Genomic DNA, 27207 nt, shown 5'->3' on the forward strand with positions numbered 1-27207 from the left:
GTTGTGAGGAGCTGGGGGTGGTTATAGAGATGATAATAATAATTAAGAATAATAAGGGAGGGGCAAAGGGGCTGCAGGAGGTTACAGAGATATGGAGGAAAGTAGGGCTGGATGAGGTTACAGAGATGGTGAGGGGCTTAGAGGCTGGAGGAGGTGACAGAGATAGGGAGGGTTGTAGTTGATGGAGGAGGTAAAAGAGACAGGGGGTTGTAGGGGCTGGTGGAGGTTACAGAGATCGGGAGGGATGTAGGGGCTGGAGGAGGTTACATAGATAGGGAGGGGTGCATGGGGTTGGAGGAGGTTACAGAGATAGGGGGCGCGATTCCCCGCAAATGCAGCGAGTTGTAAAGGCTGCCGTGAAACTGGCCATGTTTCACGGCAGCCTCCGCGCCCCCTCCCAGGACCAGATTCTCCCCCCCCCCGGGCGAGGCTAGCAGCAGGGCCCCGTGAACCACGGCATCGCGGTCTTAGTGACCGTCGCTAAGTCCGCGCACCAAGCATCACGCCGGCTGACGCGCACGAAACGTCAGCCGCGCATGCGCGGATTGGACGGCTCCAACCCGCGCATGCGCGGGGCTGTCATCTCCCTCGGCCGCCCCGCGGACTGATCTTGCGGGGCGGCAGAGGGAGAAAGAGTGCGTCCGTTACAGACGCACTGCCCTTGGTACTGCCGTGCCAATCGGGGCCCTGGATGCCCAGAACGGGCATGTTGCGGCCGTTTTTACGACGGCAGCAAGCAGGTGTGTTTGCTGCCGTACAAACGGCCGTAAAGGCCTGGGAACCCGGCCCATCGGCCTGGGGAGAATCGCTGTTCGCCGTCAAAAACGGCGAGCAGCGATTCGTGTCGTGGGGCGGCTGTGTGTGGGGGGGGGAGGGGGAGGAATAGCGGGAGGGCAGGAATAATGTCGGGGACGCCCCCCGCTATTCTCCGACCCGTCGTGGGCAGCGGAGAATCGCGCCCAGGGTGAGGTGTAGGGGCTGGAGGAGATACTGAGATGGGGGGGTTGTAGGGGCTGGTGGAGGTTACAGAGGTAGGGAGGGTTGTAGAGGTTACAGAGATATCGAGGGGTGTAGGGGCTGGAGGTGGAGGCAGAGATATAGAAGGTTGTAGGGACTGGAGGAAGCTACATAGGGAGGGTTAAAAGGATGACATGTGGCTCAGAGACTGGGAGAGGTGACGTTCCACCCATGGCGTCCACCCCCCTTGATAGGAGGAGTGGGTTGGGTAGGAACCACTGGAGGAGTGTTGGTTAGCGACGTACCCTCAATACTTCCCATCCTCCCTCCAGTGCAGCCACCCTTTGACCCCACAACCAATCCAACACTTGTTCTCTTTGCACATGCCCTGACCAACCCGCACTCCTGCCTGGCCCATTCATCCGCAAGCAACCTCAGCTGAACGCCAAGCATCTTGGCCTCCCCACCCCTCACCTCTGTCCTTTCCACTAGCTGCTGCCTTGGCCTGCGTGCCATCATTCCCCAAGAAAGTCATGACCCTTGCAAACTTAGACCCCATGAAACTGACCTTCAGAGGCGGTTTCCCCCGCTCAGTCTTGCTGTCATTACTGGATGTGCTGACAGCTCCAGGAGATATCCTGCCCCTTGATCGCGCTTCCTCGCTCGACCTTGAAGAGGTTCGGGGCTCTGGGCTGGAGTTTGGTTTACGCCGAGACCCACGAAGACCTGGGAGCTGAAAGAGCAACAGAAAAAATAATCACCGACATGAGTTGAGGCTTTACTCTGTATTTAACCCCGTGCTGTACCTGTCCAAAGAGTGTTTGATGGAGACAGTGTAGAGCGAGCTTTACTCTGTATCTAACCCTGTGCTGTACCTGTCCTGGGAGTGTTTGATGGGCACAGTGTAGAGGGAGCTTTACTCTGTATCTAACCCCATGCTGTCCGTGTCCTGGGTGTGTTTGATGGGGTCAGTGTAGAGGGAGATTTACCCTGTATGTATCCCCCCGCTGTCCCGGTCCTGGGACTGGTTGATGGGGTCAGCGCAGAGGGAGCTTTACTCTGTATCTAACCCTGTGCTGTACCTGTCCTGGGAGTGTTTGATGCAGACCGAGTAGAGGGAGCTATACTCTGCATCTAACCCCATGCTGTACTTGCCCTGAGAGTGTTTGATGGGGACAATATAGAGGGGGCTTTACTCTGTATCTAACCCCGTGCTGTACCTGTCCTGAGAGTATTTGACGGGGACAGTGTAGAGGGAGCTTTACTCTGTATCTAATTCCATGTCGTACCTATCCTGGGAGTGTTTGATGGGGCAGTGTAGAGGGAGCTGTACTCTGTATATGTACTCTGTGTTGTTCCTGTCACGGGTGTGTCATGGACAGGTTGCATCTGAACCGGACGGGATGCATCTGAACCAGAGGGGCACCAATATCCTGGGAGGGAGGTTTTCTAGTACTCTTCGCGAGTGTTTAAACTAATTTGGTTGGGGAATGGGAACCGGATTTGTAGTCCAGCAACTAGGGTAACTGATGTTCAGGACGTCAAAGCATGTAGTGAGGTAGTAGGGAAGGTAACACTGACAAAAGGAGAGTACTTGCAGGCAAGGAGATGGGTTGAAGTGCGTGTACTTCAATGCCAGAAGCATCAGGAATAAGGTAGGTGAACTTAAGTCATGAATCAGTACTTGGGACTACAATGTGGTGGCCATGACGGAAACTTGGATAGAAGGGGGGCAGAAATGGTTGTTGGAGGTTCCTGGTTATAAATGTTTCAATAAGATTAGGGAGGGTGGTAAAAGAGGTGGGGGGGTGGCATTGTTAATTAGAGGTAGTATAACAGCTGCAGTTCGAGGAGGATCTGCGTATGAGGTAGTATGGGTTGAAGTCATAAATAGGAAAGGAGCAGTCACCTTGTTGGGAGTTTTCTATAGGCCCCCCAATAGCAGCAGAGATGTGGAGGAACAGATTGGGAAATAGAATTTGGAACGGTGCAGAAGGGTAATAGTCATGGGTGACTTCAACTTCCCAAACATTGAGTGGAAACTCTTGAGATCAAATAGTTTGGATAGGGTAGTGTTTGTGCACGAGTCCAGGAAGCTTTTCTAACACAGTATGTAGAATGTCCGACCAGAGGGGAGGCCATATTGGATTTGGTACTTGGTAATGAACCAGGGCAAGTGATACATTTGTTAGTGGGGGAGCATTTTGGAGATAGTGACCACAATTCTGTGACTTTCACTTTAGTAATGGAGAGGGATAGGTGCGTGCAACAGGGCAAGGTTTACAATTGGGGGAAGGGTAAATACGATGCTGTCAGACAAGAACTGAAGTGCATAGGCTGTCAGGGAAGGACACAATTGAAATGTGGAACTTGTTCAAGGAACAGATACTACGTGTCCTTGATATGTATGTCCCTGTCAGGCAGGGAAGAGATGGTCGAGTGATGGTCTGGTTCAGATGCATCCCGTCCGGTTCAGATGCAACCTGTCCATGACACACCCGTGACAGGAACAACACAGGGTTATATACAGAGTACAGCTCCCTCTACACTGCCCCCATCAAACACTCCCAGGATAGGTACAACCATGATTTGTTTTTTGTTTTTTTAATTTTTTTAAAAAATTTAGATTACCCAATTATTTTTTCCAATTAAGGGGCAATTTAGCGTGGCCAATCCACCTACTCTGCACATTTTTGGGTTGTGGGGGCGAAACCCACGCAGACACGGGGAGAATGTGCAAACTCCACACAGACAGTGACTCAGAGCCGGGATCGAACCTGGGACCTCAGCGCCGTGAGGCGGTTGTGCTAACCACTAGGCCACCGTGCTGCCCTGAGGGAACCATGGTTGACAAGAGAGGTTGAATGTCTTGTTAAGAGAAAGAAGGAGACTTATGCAAGGCTGAGGAAACAAAGTTCAGACAGGGCGCTGGAGGGATACAAGATAGCCAGGAAAGAACTGAAGAAAGGGATTAGAAGAGCTAAGAGAGGGCATGAAAAATCTTTGCCAGGTAGAATCAAGGAAAACCCCAAGGCCTTTTACACATATGTGAAAAATATGAGAATGACTAGAGTGAGGGTAGGTCCGATCAAGGACAGTAGCGGGAGATTGTGTATTGAGTCTGAAGAGATACGAGAGGTCTTGAACGAGTACTTTTATTCAGTATTTACGAATGAGAGGGGCCATATTGTTGGAAAAGACCATGTGAAACAGACTGGTAAGCTCGAGGAGATTCTTGTAAGGAAGGAAGATGAGTTGGGCATTTTGAAAAACTTGAGGATAGCCAAGTCCTCCGGGCCTGAGATGAAATTACAGAGCCGTTGGCAATGATCTTTTTTGTCCCCACTGTCAACAGGGGTGGTACCTGGGGATTGGAGAGTGGTGAATGTCATGCCCCTGTTCAAAAAAGGGAATAAGGATAACCCTGGGAATTACAGGCCAGTTAGTCTTACTTCGATGGTCAGCAAAGTAATGGAAAGGGTACTGAGGGATAGGATTTCTGAGCATCTGGAAAGACACTGCTTGATTAGGGATAGTCAGCACTGATGTGAGGGGTAGGTCTTGCCTCACAAGTCTTATTGAATTCTTTGAGGTGGTGACCAAGAACGTGGATGAAGGTAAAGCAGTGGATGTAGTGTACATGGATTTTAGTAAGGCATTTGATAAGATTTCCCATGTTAGGCTTATGCAGAAACTAAGGAGGCATGGGAGAGTGGGAAATTTAGCCAGTTGGATAACGAACTGGCTAACTGAAAGAAGTCAGAGAGTGGTGGGGGATGGCAAATATTCAGCCTGGAGCCCAGTTACCAGTGGCGTACCGCAGGGATCAGTTCTGGGTCCTCTGCTGTTTGTGATTTTCATTAATGGCTTGGATGAGGGAGTTGAAGGGTGGGTCAGTAAATTTGCAGACGATACGAAGATTGGTGGAGTTGTGGATAGTGAGGAGGGCTGTTGTCGGCAGCAAAGAGACATAGATAGGATGCAGAGCTGGGCTGAGAAGTGGCAGATGGAGTTTAACCCTGAAAAGTATGAGGTTGTCCATTTTGGAAGCACAAATATGAATGTGGAATACAGGGTTAACAGTAGAGTTCTTGGTAATGTGGAGGAGCAGAGAGATCTTGGGGTCTATGTTCATAGATCTTTGAAAGTTGCCACTCAAGTGGATAGAGCTGTGAAGAAGGCCTATGGTGCGCCAGCGTTCATTAGCAGAGGGATTGAATTTAAGAGCAGTGAGGTGATGATGCAGCTGTATAAAACCTTGGTACGGCCACATTTGGAGTACTGTGTGCAGTTCTGGTCGCCTCATTTTAGGGAGCATGTGGAAGCTTTGGAAAAGGTGCAAAGGAGATTTACCAGGATGTTGCTGGAATGGAGAGTAGGTCTTACGAGGAAAGGTTGAGGGTACTCGGCTTTTTCTCATTAGAACGGAGAAGGATGAGGGGGAGACTTGATAGAGTTTTATAAGATGATCAGGGGAATAGAGTAGACAGTCAGAGACTTTTTCCCTGTGTAGAACAAACCATTACAAATTTAAGGTGAATGGTGGAAGATATAGAGGGGATGTCAGAGATAGGTTCTTTACCCAGAGAGTAGTGGGGGCATGGAATGCACTGCCTGTGGAAGTAGTTGAGTCGGAAACATTAGGGACCTTCAAGCGATTACTGGATAGGTACATGGATTACGGTAGAATGATGGGGTGTAGATTAATTTGTTCTTAATCTTGGACAAAAGTTCAGCACAACATCGTGGGCCGAAGGGCCTGTACGGTGCTGTATTTTCTTTGTTCTATGTTCTATGTTTGATGGGGGACAGTGTAGAGCAGGGGTGGGCAGACTACGGCCCGCGGGCCGCATGTGGCCCGCCAAAGGTATTTCTGCGGCCCACCAAGTCATTAAAAAAAAAAAATTTTTTTTTTTTTTTAATTTAATTTAATTTTTTTTTAAGGTTAATGGGGGGGGCTGTTGGGTTACTTACTGGTATAGGGTGGATACATTGACTTGAGTAGGGTGATCATTGCTCGGCACAACGTCGAGGGCCTGTTCTGTGCTGTGCTGTACTGTTCTATGTTCTATATGAGGCGCCCAGAATCATAACCGGGTGAAGTAATTATTTTACTTAATATACTATGCGGCCCTTTGTGAATTGTGAATTTCTGAATGTGGCCCTTGCACTGAAAAGTTTGCCCACCCCTGGTGTAGAGGGAGCTTTACTCTGTATCTAACCCCATGCTGTCCCTGTCCTGGGTGTGGTTGATGGGGACAGTGTAGAGGGAGCTTTACTCTGTATCTAACCCCATGCTGTCCCTGTCCTGGGTGTGGTTGATGGGGACAGTTTAGAGGGAGCTTTACTCTGTATCTAACCCTGTGCTATACCTGTCCCGAGAGTTGTTGATGGGGACAATGTAGAGGGAGCTGTGCTCTGTATCTAACCGCATGCTGTACCTGTCCTGGGAGTGTTTGACGGGGACAGATTAGGAAGAGCTTTACTCTGTACCTAACCCTGTGCTGTAAACGCCCTGGGAGTGTTTGATGGGGACTCTGCAAAGGGATCATAACTCAGTATCTAACCCTGTGCTGTGTCTGTCCTGGGAGAGTTAGGTGGGCATAGTGTAGAGGGGGATTTATGCTGTATCGCATTCCATGCTGTACCTGTCCTGAGTGTTTGTTGGGGAGAGTGTAGAGGGAGCTTTACTCTGTATCTAACCCTGTGCAGTACCTGTCTGGGAATGTTTGACGGGGACAGTATAGGAAGAGCTTTACTCGCTATCTAACCCCGTGCTGTACCTGTCCTACAAGCTCTTGACGGGGACAATGTAGAGGGAGATTTACTCTGCATCTAACCCCGTACTGTACCTGTCTGGGAGTGTTTGATGGGAACAGTGTAGAGGCAGCGTTACTCTGTATCTAACCCTGTGCCATAACAGTCCTGGGAGTGTTTGATGTCGACAGTGCCGAGATAGGTTTCCTCTGTATTTTTTTTTTTAATTTAGAGTAACCAATTCATTTTTTTCCAATTAAGGTACAAGTTAGCGTGGCGAAACCCACGGAAACACGGGGAGAATGTGAAAACTCAACACGGACAGTGACCCAGAGCTGGGATCGAACCTGGGACCTCGGCGCCCTGGGGCAGCTGTGCTAACCACTGCACCACCGTGCTGCCCATTTACTCTGTATCTAATCCTGTTTCGTACCTGTTGTGGGAGTATTTGATGGGGGACAGTGTAGATGGAGCTTTACTCTGTACCTAACCCGGTGCTGTACCTGTCCTGGGAGTGTTTGATGGGGGACAGTGTAGAGGGAGCTTTACTCTGTATCTAAGCACTTGCTGTAACTGTCCTGGGAGCATTTGTTGGGGACAGTGTAGAGGTAGTTTATTCTGTAGCAAACCCTGTGCTGTACATGTCCTGGGATAGTTTGATGGGGACAGTGTGCAGGAAGCTTTATTCTGTTTCTAACCCCGTGCTCTACATGTCCTGGGAATGTTTGGGGAGGGTTTAAACTAATGTGGCAGGGGGATGGGAACCAATGCAGGAAGTCGGAAGGTTGTAAAACAGGGACAGAAACAAAAGGCAGTAAGGGGGAAAGTGTAAGGCAGAGAAGCCATCATCAAAAATCAGAAAGCGCGACAGTACAAGGTACTGTGACTGAGGGGAGCTCAGTGAATAGGCCCAGTAATACTAAAAGGAAAACGGGAAGTAAAAACATAAATGGTAAGCGATGCGGCAGGTTGTTACATGAAGATATGGGTTCAACGACAAGGAAAATTTGGAGAAAAGTTAAGAGGAAATATAACTTAGGAGAGGTTACTGATCGAGGTGTCAAGATTCAAGATTCAAAGAGGTATAAAGGCCAACATAAGTGTACTTTGCCTGAATGCTCGTAGTATTCGGAATAAGGTAAATGAGTTGATGGCGCAAATCATCGTGAATGACTATGATTTAGTGGCCATTACTGAAACATGGTTAAAGGATGGTCAAGACTGGGAGTTAAATATCCACAGAGTGGATGGTAAGGGAGGTGGTGTACCTCTGTTATATTTAAGGATGACATCATGGGGAATTTTAATTTACTTGTCGATTGGTTTACCCAGGTCAGTCAAGGCAGCCTTGAGGAGGAGTTTATAGAACATATCCGCGATAGTTTCCAAAAACAGTATGTAATGGAACCTACGAGGGAACAAGCGGTCCTAGATCTGGTCCTTTGTAATGAGACAGGGTTGATTAATGATCTCATAGTTAGGGATGCTCTCGGAAGGAGCGATCACAATATGGTGGAATTTAAAATACAGATGGAGGGTGAGAAGTTTCATGTGAGAGTACCTTTAAGAAATAGATGTTTAAGCAATGTACCTTTAAGAAATGAAGCAGCTCATATTACTGAAGTGATGCCAGAGGGTGGGGGGGAGCTGAGCTCACTTCTGCTTTTAGTTTCAGTTTGAGAGAGAGCAGATGAAAAGTGCCTGGCTGGTTTGCTGTGAGCTGCTTGAAAGGAGGAAGCCGGGTTTTGAGAAAAAGAGTTTGGGTGTGTCTATGTTTGCAGTGAGCTGGATCTGCTGTGATCTCTGCTATGAAAGACTATCTCTGAATCATTTGGGTGATTGAAACTCATAATAGTAATGTCTTTAACGTGATGTGTTTCTGTTGTCAAAGGTGAAGTCTTTTGGAGGTTTGAAGGAACATTGAGAGGGATTATTTAGTGTATTATTTTCGGGGTTATCCTTGAAGTAAGGAGCGTTAAGTGATCCAATGTTTATTTAAAAGGTTAAGTTGAATTGATGGAATAAACATTGTTTTGTGTTTAAAAACCCACGTGTCCGTAATTGTAATACCACACCTGGAGAACAAGCCGTGTGCTTCAAAAGCAACAATACATTAAAGGGAGAGGTTGGTTGAACTCCATGACACATTTTGGGATTCTGAAAACGCCGCTCCCATAACAGAAGGTAAAATCAAACACTAGTGTTTTGTGCTTAAACAAAGGAGATTACAATGGGATGAGAGAAGAGCTAGCTAAGTTAGATTGGGAGCAAAGAATTTATGGTGAAACAGTTGAGGAACAGTGGAGAACCTTCCAAGCGATTTTTCACAGTGCTCAGCAAAGGTTTATACCAACAAAAAGGAAGGACGGTAGAAAGAGGGAAAATCGATCGTGGATATCTAAGGAAATAAGGGAGAGTATCAAATTGAAGGGAAAAGCATACAAAGTGGCAAAGCTAAGTGGGAGACTAGAGGACTGGGAAATCTTTAGGGGGGCAACAGAAAGCTACTAAAAAGCTATAAAGAGTAAGATAGATTATGAGAGTAAACTTGCTCAGAATATAAAAACAGAGAGTAACATTTTCTACAAATATATAAAACAAAAAAAAGTGGCTAAGGTAAATATTGGTCCTTTAGAGGGTGCGAAGGGAGATTTAATAATGGGAGATAAGGAAATGGCTGAGGAACTGAACACGTTTTTTGGGTCGGTCTTTACAGTGGAAGACACAAATAACATGCCAGTGACTGATAGAAATTAGGCTATGACAAGTGAGGACCTTGAGATGATTGCTATCACTAAGGAGGTAGTGACGGGCAAGTTAATGGGGCTAAGGGGAGCCAAGTCTCCTGGCCGTGATGGAATGCATCCCAGAGTGCTAAAAGAGATGGCTAGGGAAATTGCAAATGCACTAGTGATAATTTACCAAAATTCACTGGACTCTGGGGAGGTCCCGGCGGATTGGAAATTGGCAAACCTGACACCACTGTTTAAAAAAGGAGGTAGACAGAAAGCGGGTAATTATAGGTGAGTGAGCTTAACTTCGGTGGTAGGGAAGATGCTGGAATCTGCTGGAATCTATCATCAAGAAAGAAATATCAAGGTATCTGGATGGAAATTGTCCTATTGGGCAGATGCAGCATGGGTTCATAAAGGGCAGGTCGTGCCTAACTAATTTAGTGGAATTTTTTGAGGACATTGCCAGTGCGATAGATAACGGGGAGCCAATGGATGTGGTATATCTGGATTTCCAGAAAGCCTTTGACAAGGTGTCACACAAAAGGTTGCTGCATGAGATAAAGATGCATTGCATTAAGGGTAAAGTAGTAGCATGGATAGAGGATTGGTTAATTAATAGAAATCAAAGAGTGGGGATTAATGGGTGTTTCTCTGGTTGGCAATCAGTAGCTAGTGGTGTCCCTCAGAGATCAGGGTTGGGTCAACAATTGTTCACAACTTAGATAGATGATTTGGAGTTGGGGACCAAATGCAATGTGTCCAAGTTTGCAGACGACACTAAGATGAGTGGTAAATTATTATATAAATGATAAAATATTAAAACATGCTGCTGTGCAGAGAGACCTGGGTGTGCTAGTGTATGAGTCGCATAAAGTTGGTTTATATGTGCAACAGGTGATTAAGAAGGCAAATGGAATTGTGTCCTTCATTGCTAGAGGGATGGAGTTTAAGACTTGGGAGGTTACACTCCAATTGTATAAAGTGTTAGTGAGGCCACACCTGGAGTATTGTGTTCAGTTTTGGTCTCCTTACCCGAGAAAGGACGTACTGGCGCTGGAGGGTGTGCAGAGGAGATTCACAAGGTTAATCGCAGAGCTGAAGGGGTTGGATTACGAGGAGAGGTTGAGTAGACTGGGACTGTACTCATTGGAATTTAGAAGGATATGGGGGGATCTTATAGAAACATATAAAATTATGAAGGGACTAGATAGGATAGATGCAGGCAGGTTGTTTCCACTGGCAGGTGAAAGCAGAACTAGGGGGCATAGCCTCAAAATAGGGGAAGTAGATTTAGGACTGAGTTTAGGAAGAACATCTTCACCCAAAGTGTTGTGAATCTATGGAATTCCTTGCCCAGTGAAGCAATTGAGGCTCCTTCATTAAATGTTTTTAAGGTAAAGATAGATAGTTTTTTGAAGAAAAAAGGGATCAAGGGTTATGGTGTTCGTGCCGGAAAGTGGAGCTGAGTCCACAAAAGATCAGCCATGACCTCATTGAAAGGCGGAGCAGGCTAGAGGGGCCAGATGGCCTACTCCTGCTCCTAGTTCTTATGTTTCATGGGAACAGTGTGTAGGGAGCTTTATTCTGTTTCTCACCCCGTGCTGTACATGTCCTGGGAATGTTTGAACGGGACAGTATGGAGGGAACTTTACTCTCTTTCTAACCCGTGCTGTACCTGGCCTGGCAGTGTTTGATGCAGACTGTGAGAGGGAGCTTTACTCTGTATGTAACCCCGTACAGTACTGTCCTGGAAGTGTTTGATGGGGACAGTGTAGAGCGAGTTTCACTCTGTATCTAACCCCGTGCTGTACCTGCCCTGGAAGTGTTTCATGGAGACAGTGTAGAGGGAGCTTTACTCTGTATTTAACCACGTGCTGTACCTGTCCTGGGAGTGTTTGATGGGGACAGTGTAAAGAGAGCTTTACTCTGTATCTAACCCCCTGCTGTATCTGTCCTGGGTATGTTTGATGGGGACAGTGTAGAGGGAGCTTTACGCTGTATCTAACCCCGTGCTGTACCTGTCCTGGGAGTGTTTGATGGGGACAGTGTAGAGGGAGCATTCCTCTGTATCTAACCCCGTGCTTTACCTATCGTCGACTGTGTAATGGGGACAGTTTAGAGGGAGCTTTACTTTGTATCTAACCCCGTGCTTTACCTATCCTCGACTATTTGATGGGGACAGTGCAGAGGGAGCTTTACTCTGTATCTAACCCCGTGCTGTACCTGTCCTGGGAGAGTTTGATGGGGACAGTGTAGAGGGAGCTTTACTCTGTATCTAACCCTGTGCTGTACCTATCCTGGGACTGTTTGATGGGGACAGTGCCGCCCTGAAGTGCAGTTGAACTCACCCCATCCTTCTTTCTTGTCTTCACGCTCTCCATCTGCACTGACCCATCGTCTTGTGTGCGAATCGCCTTGAACATCTGTCGCGGGGATGGTATTATCAATGAAGGCGCTATGTGTCACTGATCACCGACCTCCCATCTCTGGAGCACCGATGAGCGGGTGCCCGTACGCCTGCAAGACACACGATGGTTTGGTTAAGGGTCTGAGTGAGGCTCCATTAGAAACAGCGTCCTCTGTCTCTCTTTCTCTCTCTCTCTCTCTCTCTCTCCCTCAATTGGGCTGTGATCCAATCTGGCTGCTCATCTTCCTTGCCCATCCTCAGCACCAATGCCAACTCTGCATTCTGTCCCAGGAGTGGCCACTCAGCCCTTTGGGCCACCACTACTATTCGGTTCAACCATGACTCTTGATCTCAATTCCATTCTCCTGCCTCCCAGCCGCCCGCAACCCCGCATCACCCTCGACTCCCCTCGCCGATCGAAAATCTCTCAACTTTTTCATAATCTTCATTGTCACAAGTAGGCTTACATTAACACTGCAATGAAGTTACTGTGAAAATCCGCTAGTCGCCACATTCCGGCACCTGTTTGGCTACACTGTGGGAGAATTCGGAACGTCCAAATTACCTAACAAGCATGACTTTCAGGGCTTGTGGAAGGAAACCGGAGCACCCGGAGGAACCCACGCAGACATGGGGAGAATGTGCAAACTCCGCACAGTGACCCAAGCGGGAATCGAACCCGGGATCCTGGAGCTGTGAAGCAACAGTGCTAACCACGCTGCTACCATGCTACTCGGGCTTGGATATATTAAGTGAGCCTCAGCACCCAGCCACTGATCTCTGTGGGGGAGAATTCCACCAACTCCCAGTCCTTCGAGAGAGAAGTAATTTTTTTATAAGATCACAAAGTCAGAGGTGGGGATGTTCGCTGACGACTGCACGATCGTCAACACCATTTGCGACTCGTCAGACACTGAAGCAATCTGTGTCCAAATGCAGCAAGCCCTGGTCAATATCCAAGTTTGAGCCTTACCAGCGGCGAGTAACATTCGTTCCACACAAGTGCCAGGCATTTCCGACAAAAGAGAATCTAACCATCTCCCCTACTTTGTCATTCAATGATGTGGAGATGCTGCATTGGGCTGGGGTGGGCACAATAAGAAGTCTTACAACACCAGGTTAAAGTCCAACACCAGGTTAAAGTCCAACAGGTTTGTTTGGAATCACTAGCTTTCGGAGGCAGCTCCTTCATCAAGTGAATCTAGTGATTTCAAACAAACCTGTTGGATTTTAACCTGGTGTTGTAAGACTTGTCATTCAATGGCATTACCATCACTGAATCACCTACACGATCAATATCCTGGGGGTTACAACTGACCAGAAACTGAACTGGGACCAGCCATATAAATACTGTGGCTACCAGAGCAGGTCAGAGTCTGGGAATCCTGTGCAGTGTAACTCACCTCCTGACTCCCCTAAAGCCTGTCCACCATCTACAAGGACACACATCAGGAATGTGATGAGATACTCCCCACTTGCCTGGATGATTACGGCTCTCCACAGCACTCGAGAGGCGCAAAGCCATCCAGGACAAAGCCGTCCCAATTGATCGACAAGCTAACCACAAACATTCACTCCCTCCACCACCGACACGCAATGGCAGCTGTGTGTACCATCTACAAGATGCACCGCAGCAACTTGCCATGGCTCCTTCAACAGCACCTTCCAAACCCACCACCTCTACCATCTAGAAGAACAAGGGGCAGCAGACACGTGGGGAACACCCACTGCCTGCAAGTTCCTCCTCCAAGCTCCACCCCCACCATCCCGACTGGGAAATATATCGGCCGTTCCTTTACTGTCGCTGCATCAGAATACTGGAATTCCCTCCCTAACAGCACCGTGGGTGCACCTACAGCACACGGCAGTGCAGTGGATTCAAGATGGCGGCTCACTCATCACGTTCTCATGGGGCAATTATGACGTGGTCATACTTACGGAATCATACAAAGAACAAAGAAAATTACAGCACAGGAACAGCTCCAAGCCTGCGCCGACCATGCTGCCCGTCTAACCTAAAGTTTTATGCACATCTGGGGTCCGTATTCCTCTATTCCCATCAAGACGCCCCTTAAACATCACTATTGTACCTGCTTCCACCACCTCCTCCGGCAACGAGTTCCAGGCATCCACCACCCTCTGTGTAAAGATCTTCCCTCGTACATCTCCTCTAAACCTTGCCCCTCGCACATTAAACCTATGTCCCCTTGAAATTGATTCTTCCATCCTGGGAAAAAGCTTCTGACTATCCACTCTGTCCATGCCCCTCATGATTTTATAAACTTCTAGCCAGTCGCCCCTCAACCCATACCTCACAGATAATTTTCTAAACACTACCGGCACCAACCCTGGGCATGTCCTGTCCCACTGGCCGGAGAGACCCAGAGGAGGCAGCGGCTGTACAGTGAGATACAGTTGGGAGGGAGTTGCCCTGGAGCTTTCAAAATCACACCAGGTCAAACATAGGCAAGGAAACCTCCTGCTGATTACCACGTATCATCCACCCTCAGCTGAATCTCCATGTTGAACAACACTTGGAGAAAGCACTGAGGGTGGCAAGGGGGCAGAATATAGTCTGGGTGGGGGGACTTCAATGTCCATCCACCAAGAGTGGTTCGGTAGTACCTCAGCTGGAGAGTTTTAGCTATGAAGAGAGATTGGATAGACTGTGGTGCTTTTCCTTGGAGCAGAGGAGACTGAGGGGGGACATGATTGAGATGTATAAAATTATGGGGGGTTGTAGAGAGACAAATATAAACTTTTCTCCTTGATGGAGGGATCAATGACCAGAGAGCATAGATTTAAGGTGAGAGGCAGGAGGTTTAAGAGGGGATGTGAGAAAAACCTTTTTCACCCAGAGGGTGGTGGGAGTTTGAAACTCACTGCAAGAAAATGGGATTAGAATCGTTGGGTGGTTGTTTTTGACTGGTGCAGATACGATGGGCCAAAGGGCTTTTTCTCTGCTGTGGACCTCTATGACTCTATGAGACCAAGCTGGCCAGATCTTTAAGGGCAGCGCTGCTAGATAGGTCTGTGGCAGGTAGTGAGGGAACCAATAAGAGGGTAAAACATACTTGACCTCACCCTCACCAACCTGCCTGCTGCAGATACATCTGTCCATGACAGTATCGGCAGACATGACCACTGCACGGTCCTTACGGTGACAAAGTCCTGTCTTCACATTGAGGATACCCGCCGTCGTGTTGTGTGGCACTACCATCGTGCTAAATGGGATAGACTTCGAACAGATCTAACAACTGTGGGCCATCAGCAGAATTGTATTCAACCATAATCTGTAACCTCATTGACATGTCCCAGCATGTCCCCCACTCTACCATTACCACCAAGCCAGGAGATCAACCTTGGTTCAATGAAGAGTGCAGGAGAGCATGCCGAGAGCAGCACTAGGCATACCTAAAATTGAGGTGTCAACCTGGTGACGCTACAACACAGGACTTCTGCCTTACAGCCCCGGGGTCCCAGGTTCGTTTGCACTTTCTCCCCATGGCTGCGTGGGCCTCATTGCTAAGTTCCGCACGCATGAGTGTGGCCTCAACCGGGATCTTGGATTCATGTCGCATTACATTCACCCCCCACCATCTGGCCTGGACTTGCAAAATCCTACCAACTGTCCTGCCTTGAGACAATTCACACCTCTTTAACCTGGGATTACCCCCTATCTCTGGATCTGTAATGATTTGATTACCCACAAATGTTCGCATTCCAAGCATTGTCTGGCATCTCTGACCTTGTCTATATAAATGTTTCTGGAACATACCTCTCCATTCACCTGAGGAAGGAGCAGTGCTCCGAAAGCTCGTGTTTGAAACAAACCTGTTGGACTTTAACCTGGTGTTATAAGACTTCTTACTGTGCTCACCCCAGTCCAACGCTGGCATCTTCACATCATTCCTCAGACAGGGCATCAAAACTGCGCACAATGCTCCAGGTGTGGCCTCACCAATTCCCTGTACAATTGCAATAAAACATCCCTATACCTATACACAAATCCTCACCCTATGGCCAACATACCATTTGCTTTCCTTACCTCCTGCTGTACCTGCACGCTTACATTCAGCGACTGATGCAAGTCAACATCAAGGTCTCGCTGAGTATCCACCCCTCAATTTACACCCATTCAAATAATAATCTGCCTTCCTATTTTTGCTACCAAAGCAGATAATCTCACATTTATCCATATTATACTGCCCCTGCCATGCATATGCCCAGTCACTCAGCCTGTCCAAATCTCGCTGAAGCATCTCTGCACCCTCCTCGTAGCTTATCCTCCCACGATACTCCAGATGTGGCCTCACCAGGCCCTCTACAACTGAGGCAAAACCTCCCTACTTTTGTATTCGATTCCCCTCACAATAAATGTTCAATTAGGGTTCAGTGAGAGGTAGGAACTGAAGGAGATCAATATTAGTAGAGAAATGGTGTTGGAGAAATTGATGGGACTGAAGGCTAATAAATCCCCAGGGCCTGATAATCTATATCCCAGGATACTGAAGGAGGTGACTCTAGAAATAGTGGATTCATTGGTGGTCATCTTCCAAGATTCTATAGACTCTGGAACAGTTCCTGCAGATTGGAGGGTAACTCCACTATTTAAAAAGGGAGGTAGGGAGAAAACAGGGACAACAGTAGTGGGGAAAATTCTAGAATCCATTATCAAAGATTTTATAGCAGAACATTTAGAAAATAATGGCAGAATCGGACAGAATCAGCGTGGATTTATGAAGGGGAAAATCATGCTCGACAAATCTACTGGAATTCTTTGAGGGTGTAACTAGTAGAATTGATGAAAGGGAGCCAGTGGATATGGTATATTTGGACTTTCAGAAGGCTTTTGACAAAGTCTTGCATAGGAACTTAGTGTATAAAATTAAAGCACAATAAAAAGTACATGTAGTGTATTTAGATGGATAGAAAACTGGTTGGCAGACAGGAAACAAAGAGTAGGAATTAACGGGTCTTTTGCAAATTGGCAGGCAATGACTAATGGGGGTACCGCAGGGACCGCTGCTCGGATCCCAATATTAACAATATTTATTAATGATTTAGTTGAGGGAATAAAATGTAATATCTCCAAATTTGCAGATGACACGAGGTTGGGTGGGAGGGCGAGCTGTGAGGAGGATACGGAGATCCTTCAGTGTGATTTGGACAAGTTGAATGAATGGGCAAATGAGTGGCAGATGCAGGATAATTTGGAGAAATGCGAGACTATCCACTTTTGTGGCAAAAACGAGAAGGCAGGTATTTATCTGAATGGCCATTATTAGGCAAATGGAATGTGCAACAATACCTGGGTGTCCTCATACACCAGTCACTGAAGGTAAGCGTGCAGCTACAACAGGTAGTAAAGAAGGTAAATGATATGCTGTCCTTCATTTCGAGAGAGTCAAGTACAGGAGTAGGGATGTCTTGCTGCAAATATACAGGGCCTTAGTGAGGCCACAGCTGGAGTATTTTTGTAGTTTTGGTCTCCTTATCTGAGGGAGGTGTCTTGCTCCAAAGGAAGTGCAGCAAAGGTTTACCAGACTGATTCATGGGATGGCGGGACTGACATATGAGGAGAGACTGAATTGGTTCAGATTGTATTCGCTGGAGTTCAGAAGAATTTGGGGGGGGGGGGGGGGGTGGTATCTCATAGAAACCTCTAAAATTCTAACAGGACTGGACAGGGTAGATGCAGGAAGGACATTCCCGATGGTGTGTCCAGAACCAGGGGTCACAGTCTGAGGATTTGGGGTAGACCATTTAGGACAGAGATAAGGAGAGAAATTTCTTCATACAGAGAGTGGTCAGCCTGTGGAATTTTTACCACAGGAAGTAATTGATGCTAAAACATTGCATGTTTTCAAGAAGCAGTTAGATATAGCATTTAGGGCGAAAGGGAGAAAAGGCTATGGGGAGAAAGCAGGATTAGGCTATAGAGTTGGACAATCAGCCATGATCTTAATGAATGCGGAGCAGGCTCAAAGGGCCGAATGGCCTTCATCCGGCTCCTATTTTCTATGTTTCTTTGTTTATCCGATTAGCTTTCCTAATGATTCGCTGTACTTGTTTATTAGACTTTTGCGATTCATGCACTAGAGCACCCAGCTCCCTCTGCACCTCACAGCTCTGCAATCGCCCGCCATTTGGAAAATTAGCTTCTTTTTTATTAATAATAATCTTTATTTTCACAAGCAGGCTTACATTAACACTGCAATGAAGTTACTGTGAAAAGCTCCTAGTCGCCCACATTCCAGCACCTGTTTGGGTACACAGAGGGAGAATTCAGAACGCCCAATTCACCTAACAGCACGTCTTTTGGAATTTGTGGGAGGAATCCGGATACCCGGAGGAAACCCACGCAGACACGAGGAGAACCTGTCTCCTCAGTGACCCAAGCCGGGAATCGAACCTGGGACCCTGGCACTGTGAAGCAACAGTGCTAACCACTGTGCTACCGTGCCCCCCACATTTGCCCACCTTGTACTCCATGCGCCAGATCTTTGTCCAGTCCTTGACCCATCTCTATCTTTCTGTGGCCTCCTTATGTCCTCTTCACAACTTACGTTCCCCCCTATCTTTGTGCCGCTGGCACATTTGCCGATCATCTCTCCAATCCCTTCATCCCAGTCGTTTATATAAATTGTAAAAGGTTGTGGTCCCAGCACTGATCACTGTGGCACATCACTCATCACATCTTGCCAACCAGAGAAAGACCCATTTATGTCTATGCTGATTCCTGTTAGTTAGCCAATCTGCTATCCATGCCAGTATGTTACCCCCTACACCGTGAGCTCTTATTTTCCATAATAACTTTTGATGTGGCACTTTATCGAATGCCTTCTGTAAATCTAAGTACAAGTACATCCACTGGTTCCCTTTAATCCCACAACACCCCTTACTTCCTCAAAGAACTCCAACAAGTTGGTTAAGCATGATTTCCCTTTCACAAGACCATGGAGACTTTGCCTGATGGCCTTGATCTTATCCAAGTGCCCTGCTATAACTTGCTTATAGCAATTTCCCTACGACCGACATTGAGCTAACAGGCCACATATTTCCACTTTCTGGGCGAGATTCTCAGGCCGCGGGAGACATCGCACCATTCTCCAGCGGGGTTCTCTGCTTCCACCACTGTCAATGGGAATCCCATTTTCCAGCACTGGGTCCGTATCCTTGTACGCGCTGGTGTTTCAAGTGCTCATCTAAATGCTTCTTCAATGCTGTCAGGAGTTCCAGCCTCTACCGTCCTTTCAGGCAGCAATTTCCAGATTCTCACCACCCTCTGGGTGAAAACGTTTCTCCTCAAATCCCCCTCTAAATCTTCTGTCCCTTATCTTCAATCTATGGTCCCTGGTTATTGACCCCTTTACTAAAGGGATATGTTCCTTCCTCTCTACCCTATCTATGCCCCTCATTATTTTTTACACATCGATGAGGTCCCCCCTCTGTTCTAAGAAAAACAACCCCAGTCTAACCAGCTTCTCTTCATAGCTGAAACGCTCCAGCCCAGGCAGCATCCTTGTGAATCTCCTCTGCACCCTCTCCAGTGCAATCACATCCTTCCCATAGTGTGGCAATGTGAACTGTGGCTGTGACATAATCAGGGTTTTATACAGCTCCCATCATAACCTCCCTGCTTTAAATTCTATACCTCAGCTAATAAAGGTAAGTATCTCATATTCCTTCTTAACCACTTTATCTACCTGTCCTGCTGCCTTCAGGGATCTATGGACATGAACCCCAAGGCCCCTCTGTCCTAGCGTCCCACTTGTATTTACTTGCCTTGTTAGTCCTCCCGAAATGCATGGTATCCTCCTCGAATCTCGGGAATTTTGGAACATTAAAACAGTGCATCAATAATGCCATTAACCCTTGGATGATGTCCACTGGGACCTGGGCTCTTACCAGCACACAGCTCAGTCCCTGGTAATTGTAATTTTCCTGAATTCCTCCTTCCCTTCCATTTCCTGGTTAACAGCTACTTCCAGGATATTCATAGAATCCCTACAGTGCGGAAGGAGGCCATTTGGCCCATCGTGTTGTACCGAACCTCCGAAAGAGCGCGCTACCTGGGCCCACACCTCCCTCCCTATCCCTGTAACCCCAACTAACCTTTTTTGAACACTAAGGGGCAATTTTATCATGGCAAATCCACCTAACCCGTACATCTCTGAGGAGAACGTGCAAACTTCACATACAGTTGACCATCCAAGGTCGAAATCGAACTCGGGTCCCTGGCGCTGTGTCACCCTGCCACCCTTCCTATACTGTGGTGACCAGAACCGCACATAGTACACTTACTAATAACCTTGACAGTGAAGATTGATGCAAAATACCCTTTCAATGCATCTGCTACTCTGTGCTTTACATTATCAACTCTCCAAATTAATTTTTCAAAGGACCAATGGTAACTTTGTAAACTTGATTTTACTCTCTCTCTATTTTAATATTTCTGGCTAGCTATCTCTCGTGCTCTAATTTTTCACTCTTTATCTCTTAAGTCAGCCTGTTGCTGCTCCTTGTATTCTATCCAATACTCTGACCTCCAACTTGTCTTTGTATAATTATATGCTTCATCTTGGGGCAGCACGGTAGCATGGTGGTTAGCATAAATGCTTCACAGCTCCAGGGTCCCAGGTTCGGTTCCCGGCTGGGTCACTGTCTGTGCGGAGTCTGATGGTCCTCCCCGTGTGTGCGTGGGTTTCCTCCAGGTGCTCCGGTTTCCTCCCACAGTCCAAAGATGTGCGGGTTAGGTGGATTGGCCATGCTAAAATTGCCCGTAGTGTCCTAAAATGTAAGGTTAAGGGGGGGGGGTTTGTTGGGTTACGGGTATAGGGTGGATACGTGGGTTTGAGTAGGGTGATCATTGCTCGGCACAACATCGAGGGCCGAAGGGCCTGTTCTGTGCTGTACTGTTCTATGTTCTATCTTTAAGGTGGATACTGTCTTGAACCTTTCTAGATGATCGCTCGCGCTACACAAGTGCCAGGCAATGACCATCTCTAACGAGAGAAGGTCTAACCATCTCCTGCCTTGACATTAAATGGCATCACTGAATCCCCCACTATCAACATCATGGGGGTTACAATTGACCAGAAACTGAACTGGGACCAGCCATATAAATACTGTGGCTACCAGAACACGTCAGAGACTGGGAATCCTGTGGAAAGTAACTCACCTCCTGACTCCTCCCAAAGCCTGTCCATCATCTACAAGGACACAAGTCAGGAGTGTGATGGGATACTCTCACACTTGCCTGCATGAGTGCAGCTCCCAACAAGGCTCGAGAAGCTCGACACCATCCAGGACAAATCAGCACCGTTCGATCGACACGCTAACCACAAACATTCTCTCCCTCCACCACCGACGCACAGTGGCAGCTGTGTGTACCATCTACAAGATGCACCACAGCCACTCAACAGCACCTTCCAAACCCACCACCTCGACCGTCTAGAAGGCCAAGGAGGGGGCATCAGACACATGGGGAACACCCACCGTCTGCAAGTTCCCCTCAGAGCCACACACACACCTTCTCAACTGGGAAATATACCAGCCGATCCTTCACTGTCCTGGGTCAGAATCCTGGAACTCCCTTCCTCACAGAGCCGTGGGTGTACCTACACCACACGTGGGTTGCAGCGGGTTAAAGATGGCCGCTCACCCATCAACATCTTGAGGGGGTGACTAGGCATGGGGCAACAAAGGCTATTGAGTGACCTCTGACTTCGGGAGGAGTGGGTGAAGCAGGCTGGGAACCTGCTCGTGATTCCCGTCAGGACGTCCAGGTGTCCGACAGCCCGTTGCGATCCAACCTGCTCCGTTCAATCACAGCTCCTGTCTCCTGGCCTCATGTCTTGAAATAACACCTGAACCGGATCTGTATGCCCATGCCTCCCAACCCCACCAGCGTCGCCCAATACCATAGTCGTCCAAACGCAGCCCACAGCCACTGACACACATTCCCTTCTCTACAGGGACATTGGTGAGAGAGACCGAGGGGGTGGGGGGAGGCTGGGGAGAGAAGGTGACAAACTGAGGTAAGAGAGGGGGTGGTTAAAGGAGAGAAAGGGACAAAGTTTCAGACAGAGGAGGGAGAGGCAGAGAATGAGAGTGTCAAAAAGAGAGACACAGAGAAAGAGAGAGATACAGAGTGATAGAGTAAGAGAGACAGAGCGATAGACAGAGAGGGAGATAGAGAGTTACAGGCAGAGAGAGACAGACAGACATTGAGAGAGAGAGCGAGAGAGAGAGAAAGAGAGGGTCTGACAGAGAGAGTGACAGTGAATGCGAGAGAGAGAAAGAGAAGCAGATAGAGAGAGAGAGAGACAGAGGGAGGGAGAGACAGAGAAAGAGAGATACAGAGGGAGAGATAAAGACACAGAGACAGAGGGGAAGAGACAGAGGGGGAGAGACAGACAGAGAGAGAGAGAGAGACAGAGCGAGAGCGAGAGAGACAGAGACAGAGAGACAGAGAGAGAGAGACAGAGACAGATAGAGACAGAGACAGATAGAGACAGAGACAGATAGAGACAGAGACAGATAGAGACAGAGGGAGGGACAGAGATAGAGAGACAGAGAGAGAGACAGAGCGAGAAAGAGAGACAGAGCGAGAAAGAGAGACAGAGCGAGAAAGAGAGACAGAGACAGATAGAGACAGAGGGAGGGACAGAGATAGAGAGACGAGAGAGAAAGATAGAGAGAGAGAGAGAAAGATAGATAGACAGAGAAAGAGAGACAGAGCTGGAATGACAGAGAGAGACAGAGACACAGAGACAAAAAGAGAGAAAGATAGAGAAAGAGACAGCGAGAGAGACAGGGATAGAGAGACAGAAAGAGAGTTAGGGAGAGACAGAGTTAGAGAGACAAGAGAGAAAGATAGAGAAAGAGACAGCGAGAGAGACAGAGATAGAGAGACAGAAAGAGTTAGGGAGAGATAGAGATAGAGAGACGAGAGCGAAAGATAGAGACAGAGAGAGACAAAGATAGACAGAAAGACAGAGTGAGAGGCAGAGAGGAAAAGAGACAGATAAAGAAAGAGACAGAGAGAGAGAAAGACAGAGAAAGAGAGAGACAGAGAGAGAAACAGATAGAGGAAGAGAGTGATGTAGAGAGATAGAGAAACAGAGTCAGAGATAGAGAGATAACCCTGACAGAATTGGGGGAAGGGAGCTGAGAGCGAGAGGCGATTAGAATAGAATGAAGCATTTACTCCTCTCTCCCTCCCTTTCTCAAAAGGAGGGAAATTAAATCGAATGCCCAAAATCTTTATCAATGCACCGTAGAACAACCCCCACCCCCACACTGCCCATGAGAAGAAGGGGGAGAAATGGGGGGGTGGGGGAGAAATGGGGGGGTGGGGGAGAAATGGGGGGGTGGGGGAGAAATGGGGGAGAAATGGGGGGGGGGGGAGTGAGATGGAAGATATTAGGGAACGAGGGACCCCACTGTCACTGTGTTAAAATCGACAAACAGGCTCTTACCACCTTCTGAACTAGTCCTTTGTGTGTTTTTCTGTTTCTCTCTGTGTCTCCCTCTCTCTCTCTCTCTCTCTTTCTCTCAGTCTCTCAAAATCATCGATCCTAGCAGCCTTTGTTATGGACTGAGGTGAGGGAGAGGGTGAAATAGATGTCCCAGCGAATTTGGACCTGGGGAGGTGGGAGGGATAGGGAGAGGGGAGGGGGTGGAGAGAGAGGTAGAGAGAGAGAGAGAGAGAGAATGGGGGGGGGGGGATCTCGGGGATAGAGATCGCGGGGAGAGAAGGAAGGAAGGAAGGGAGGGGGTTCGACGTAAGGGGAAAGGGGCTTGATCCCTCAATATTCACCACTTGAGGGGGTGGGGGCTACAGAGAGAGAGCGGAGGCAGGGCTGGGAGGGGTGAGTCACGCACGAGTAGGGTTAGGGAGAGAGAGTGAGAAAAGGGGAGAGAGGGAGAGAGAGAAAGGCGTTTGGTATGAACAGGTCATCGTAACAGAGAGAGAGAGAGAGGGGGTCTGTGCATGGGATAGAGGAGAGGAGGCCGGCCCGGTGGTATATCTCTGGGGTGACGGAGTGGGGGGGATTTCGGTGTATCGATACGTCCCCTTCCCCCCTCGCTCTCTCTCTCTCTCTCAACCCCTCTCTCGTTCCCTCTCTCCCGCCTCCCTCAGCTGTTTAGCGTACCTGAATCGGAGCTCGAAACCCAAAGAGATCCCAACGACAGGGATGGAGAGGAACATCTGCAAGAGACGGACTGGATTCCTGCAGCGATCGGGACTGATGCATTCCCACCACCACATCCCCCCCCCTCCTTTAATCCAGGGGGTCAGCAGACAGGAATCAGAAGGAACCAGGGCTGATTCAACCCCCTCCCTCTCTAACCCAGGGTGTCACTGGACAGGGATCAGGAGCAGGAACCCAGGATTATATACCCTCCTCCCTAACCCAGGGAGCAGGAACCCAGGATGATATACCCTTCTCCCTAACCCAGGGTGTCACTGGACAGGAATCAGGAGCAGGGAACCGGGATGATATACCCTCCTCCCTAACCCAGGGTGTTGCTGGACAGGGATCAGGAGCAGGAACCCAGGATGATATACCCTCCTCCCTAACCCAGGGTGTTGCTGGACAGGAATCAGGAGCAGGGACCCGGGATGATATACCCTCCTCCCTAACCCAGGGATCAGGAACCCAGGATGATATACCCTCCTCCCTAACCCAGGGTGTCACTGGACAGGAATCAGGAGCAGGGAACCGGGATGATATACCCTCCTCCCTAACCCAGGGTGTTGCTGGACAGGAATCAGGAGCAGGGACCCGGGATGATATACCCTCCTCCCTAACCCAGGGTGTCACTGGACAGGAATCAGGAGCAGGGACCCGGGATGATATACCCTCCTCCCTAACCCAGGGATCAGGAGCAGGAACCCAGGATGATATACCCTCCTCCCTAACCCAGGGAGCAGGATGATATACCCTCCTCCCTAACCCAGGGTGTCACTGGACAGGAATCAGGAGCAGGAAGCCAGGATGATATACCCTCCTCCCTAACCCAGGGTGTCACTGGACAGGGATCAGGAGCAGGAACCCAGGAAGATATACCCTCCTCCCTAACCCAGGGATCAGGAGCAGGAACCCAGGATGATATACCCTCCTCCCTAACCCAGGGTGTCACTGGACAGGGATCAGGAGCAGGGACCCGGGATGATATACCCTCCTCCCTAACCCAGGGATCAGGAGCAGGAACCCAGGATGATATACCCTCCTCCCTAACCCAGGGATCACTGGACAGGGATCAGGAGCAGGAACCCAGGATGATATATCCTCCTCCCTAACCCAGGGATCACTGGACAGGGATCAGGAACCAGGATGATATACTCTCCTCCTTAACCCAGGGTGTTACTGGACAGGAATCAGGAGCAGGAACCCAGGATGATATACCCTCCTCCCTAACCCAGGGTGTTACTGGACAGGAATCAGGAGCAGGGAACCGGGATGATATACCCTCCTCCCTAACCCAGGGTGTTACTGGGCAGGAATCAGGAGCAGGGACCCGGGATGATATACCCTCCTCCCTAACCCAGGGTGTTACTGGACAGGAATCAGGAGCAGGAACCCAAGAGGATATACCCTCTTCCCTAACCCAGGGTGTCACTGGACAGGGATCAGGAACAGGGACCCAGGATGATATACCCTCCTCCCTAACCCAGGGATCAGGAACAGGGACCCAGGATGATATACCCTCCTCCCTAACCCAGGGTGTTGTTGGACAGGAATCAGGAACAGGGACCCGGGATGATATACCCTCCTCCCTAACCCAGGGTGTTGCTGGACAGGAATCAGGAACAGGGACCCGGGATGATATACCCTCCTCCCTAATCCAGGGATTACTGGACAGGAATCAGAAGGAACCAGGGCTGATTCAACCCCCTCCCTCCCTAACCCAGGGATCAGGAGCAGGGACCCGGGATGATGATTCACCCCCCCTCTCGAACCCACTGTGTTACTGGACAGGGATCAGGATCAGGAACCTGGGTGATTCACCCCCTTCCCAAAACCCAAGGGTCACTGGACAGTGAATAGGAACCCGGGATGATTCACCCACTCCCTCCCGAACCCAGGGTGTTACTGGACATGGATCAGGAGCAGGAACCAGGGCTGATTCACTCCCGCTCCCTTGGACAGGGATCAGGAAGCAGTTGCTTCTCCTACCTCTCTAACCCAGGAGTCCTAACCGCCCCCCCCCCCCCCCCCTTAAAGGCCCAGAACGAGACAGGCCTTCGGAGTGGAAGCACCTGGAGGTGGGATAACAGGGGCAAAACGTCGAAGGAGGAGAGTAGCAACTCTGAACCAGCTTTCCTACCCTCCCACCAACCACCCCCTCCCCCTCCAGCACAGCCTCCGAAAGCCAGGTTTTCACAGAGACTCCAGTTCAGGCCTTTGGCCCAGCTTGCCTACACGCAGCCTGCCCTCTGGATTACAGCAGCCACGGATGGGCTCCCCCTGCTCCCGTTGCTAGGCGACAGCTGGAGTTAAAAAAAATGGGGCCTGGCGCATGAACATGGGCAAATGGCTAAAAAGCTGTGCCCCCCTCCCCCCCCCAAAACCAACCACCCCAAAACATGTCGGCCACACAGAATTGAAATTTGAAACCTTGTGAGCTGATAGCTGCTGTGTGGGTCAAACAGAGAGAGAGAGTCTGAAAAAGAGAGGGAGAGAAAGGTGATGAGGAAAGAGAGAGACACATAGAATCATAGAATTTACAGTGCAGAAGGAGGACATTCAACCCATTGAGACTGGACCGGCCCTTTAGAAAGAGAATAGGTAGAGAAGGATGCAGAGGGACGCACGTACACACACACCACAATTAGAGACCAGTCAGTGTACAGATATCTCCCTCAGAGAGAGAGAACTGAGAGACACCAGTCAGTGTATAGATATCTCCCTGAGAGAGAGGGGGGACTGAGAGACACCAGTCAGTGTACAGATATCTCCCTGAGAGAGAGGGGGGACTGAGAGACACCAGTCAGTGTACAGATATCTCCCTGTGAGATAGAGAGGACTGAGAGACACCAGTCAGTGTACAGATATCTGCCTGAGAGAGAGACCAGTCAGTGTACAGACTTCTGCCTGCGGGGGAGAGGGGACAGAGAGACACCAGTCTGTGTACAGATATCGCCCTGAGAGTGAGAGGGGTCTGAGAGACACCAGTGTACAGATATCTCCCTGAGAGAGAGAGACCAGTCAGTGTACAGATATCTGCCTGAGAGAGAGACCAGTCAGTGTACAGACTTCTGCCTGAGAGGGAGAGGGGACAGAGAGACACCAGTCTGTGTACAGATATCGTCCAGAGAGTGAGAGGGGTCTGAGA

At 48.8% G+C, this 27207-nt stretch overlaps 1 long non-coding RNA gene across 2 annotated transcripts; it reads right to left on the reverse strand.

Moving 5' to 3' along the window:
• Window positions 1-1529: 1529 nt before the first annotated feature.
• On the reverse strand, window positions 1530-26054 carry LOC119950752. Of its 2 annotated transcripts, none has more exons than XR_005457401.1 (3): window positions 24021-26054; window positions 11798-11966; window positions 1530-1690 (listed from the first exon to the last, which is right to left on the reverse strand). It is a non-coding gene; the product is annotated as an uncharacterized LOC119950752 (long non-coding RNA). The 2 variants fall into 2 exon arrangements; XR_005457402.1 differs by lacking the exon at window positions 24021-26054 and adding an exon at window positions 23343-23555.
• Window positions 26055-27207: the final 1153 nt, after the last annotated feature.

This window comes from Scyliorhinus canicula, chromosome 16, assembly GCF_902713615.1.
Source record: "Scyliorhinus canicula chromosome 16, sScyCan1.1, whole genome shotgun sequence".
In the NCBI taxonomy this organism is placed as follows: domain Eukaryota; kingdom Metazoa; phylum Chordata; class Chondrichthyes; order Carcharhiniformes; family Scyliorhinidae; genus Scyliorhinus; species Scyliorhinus canicula.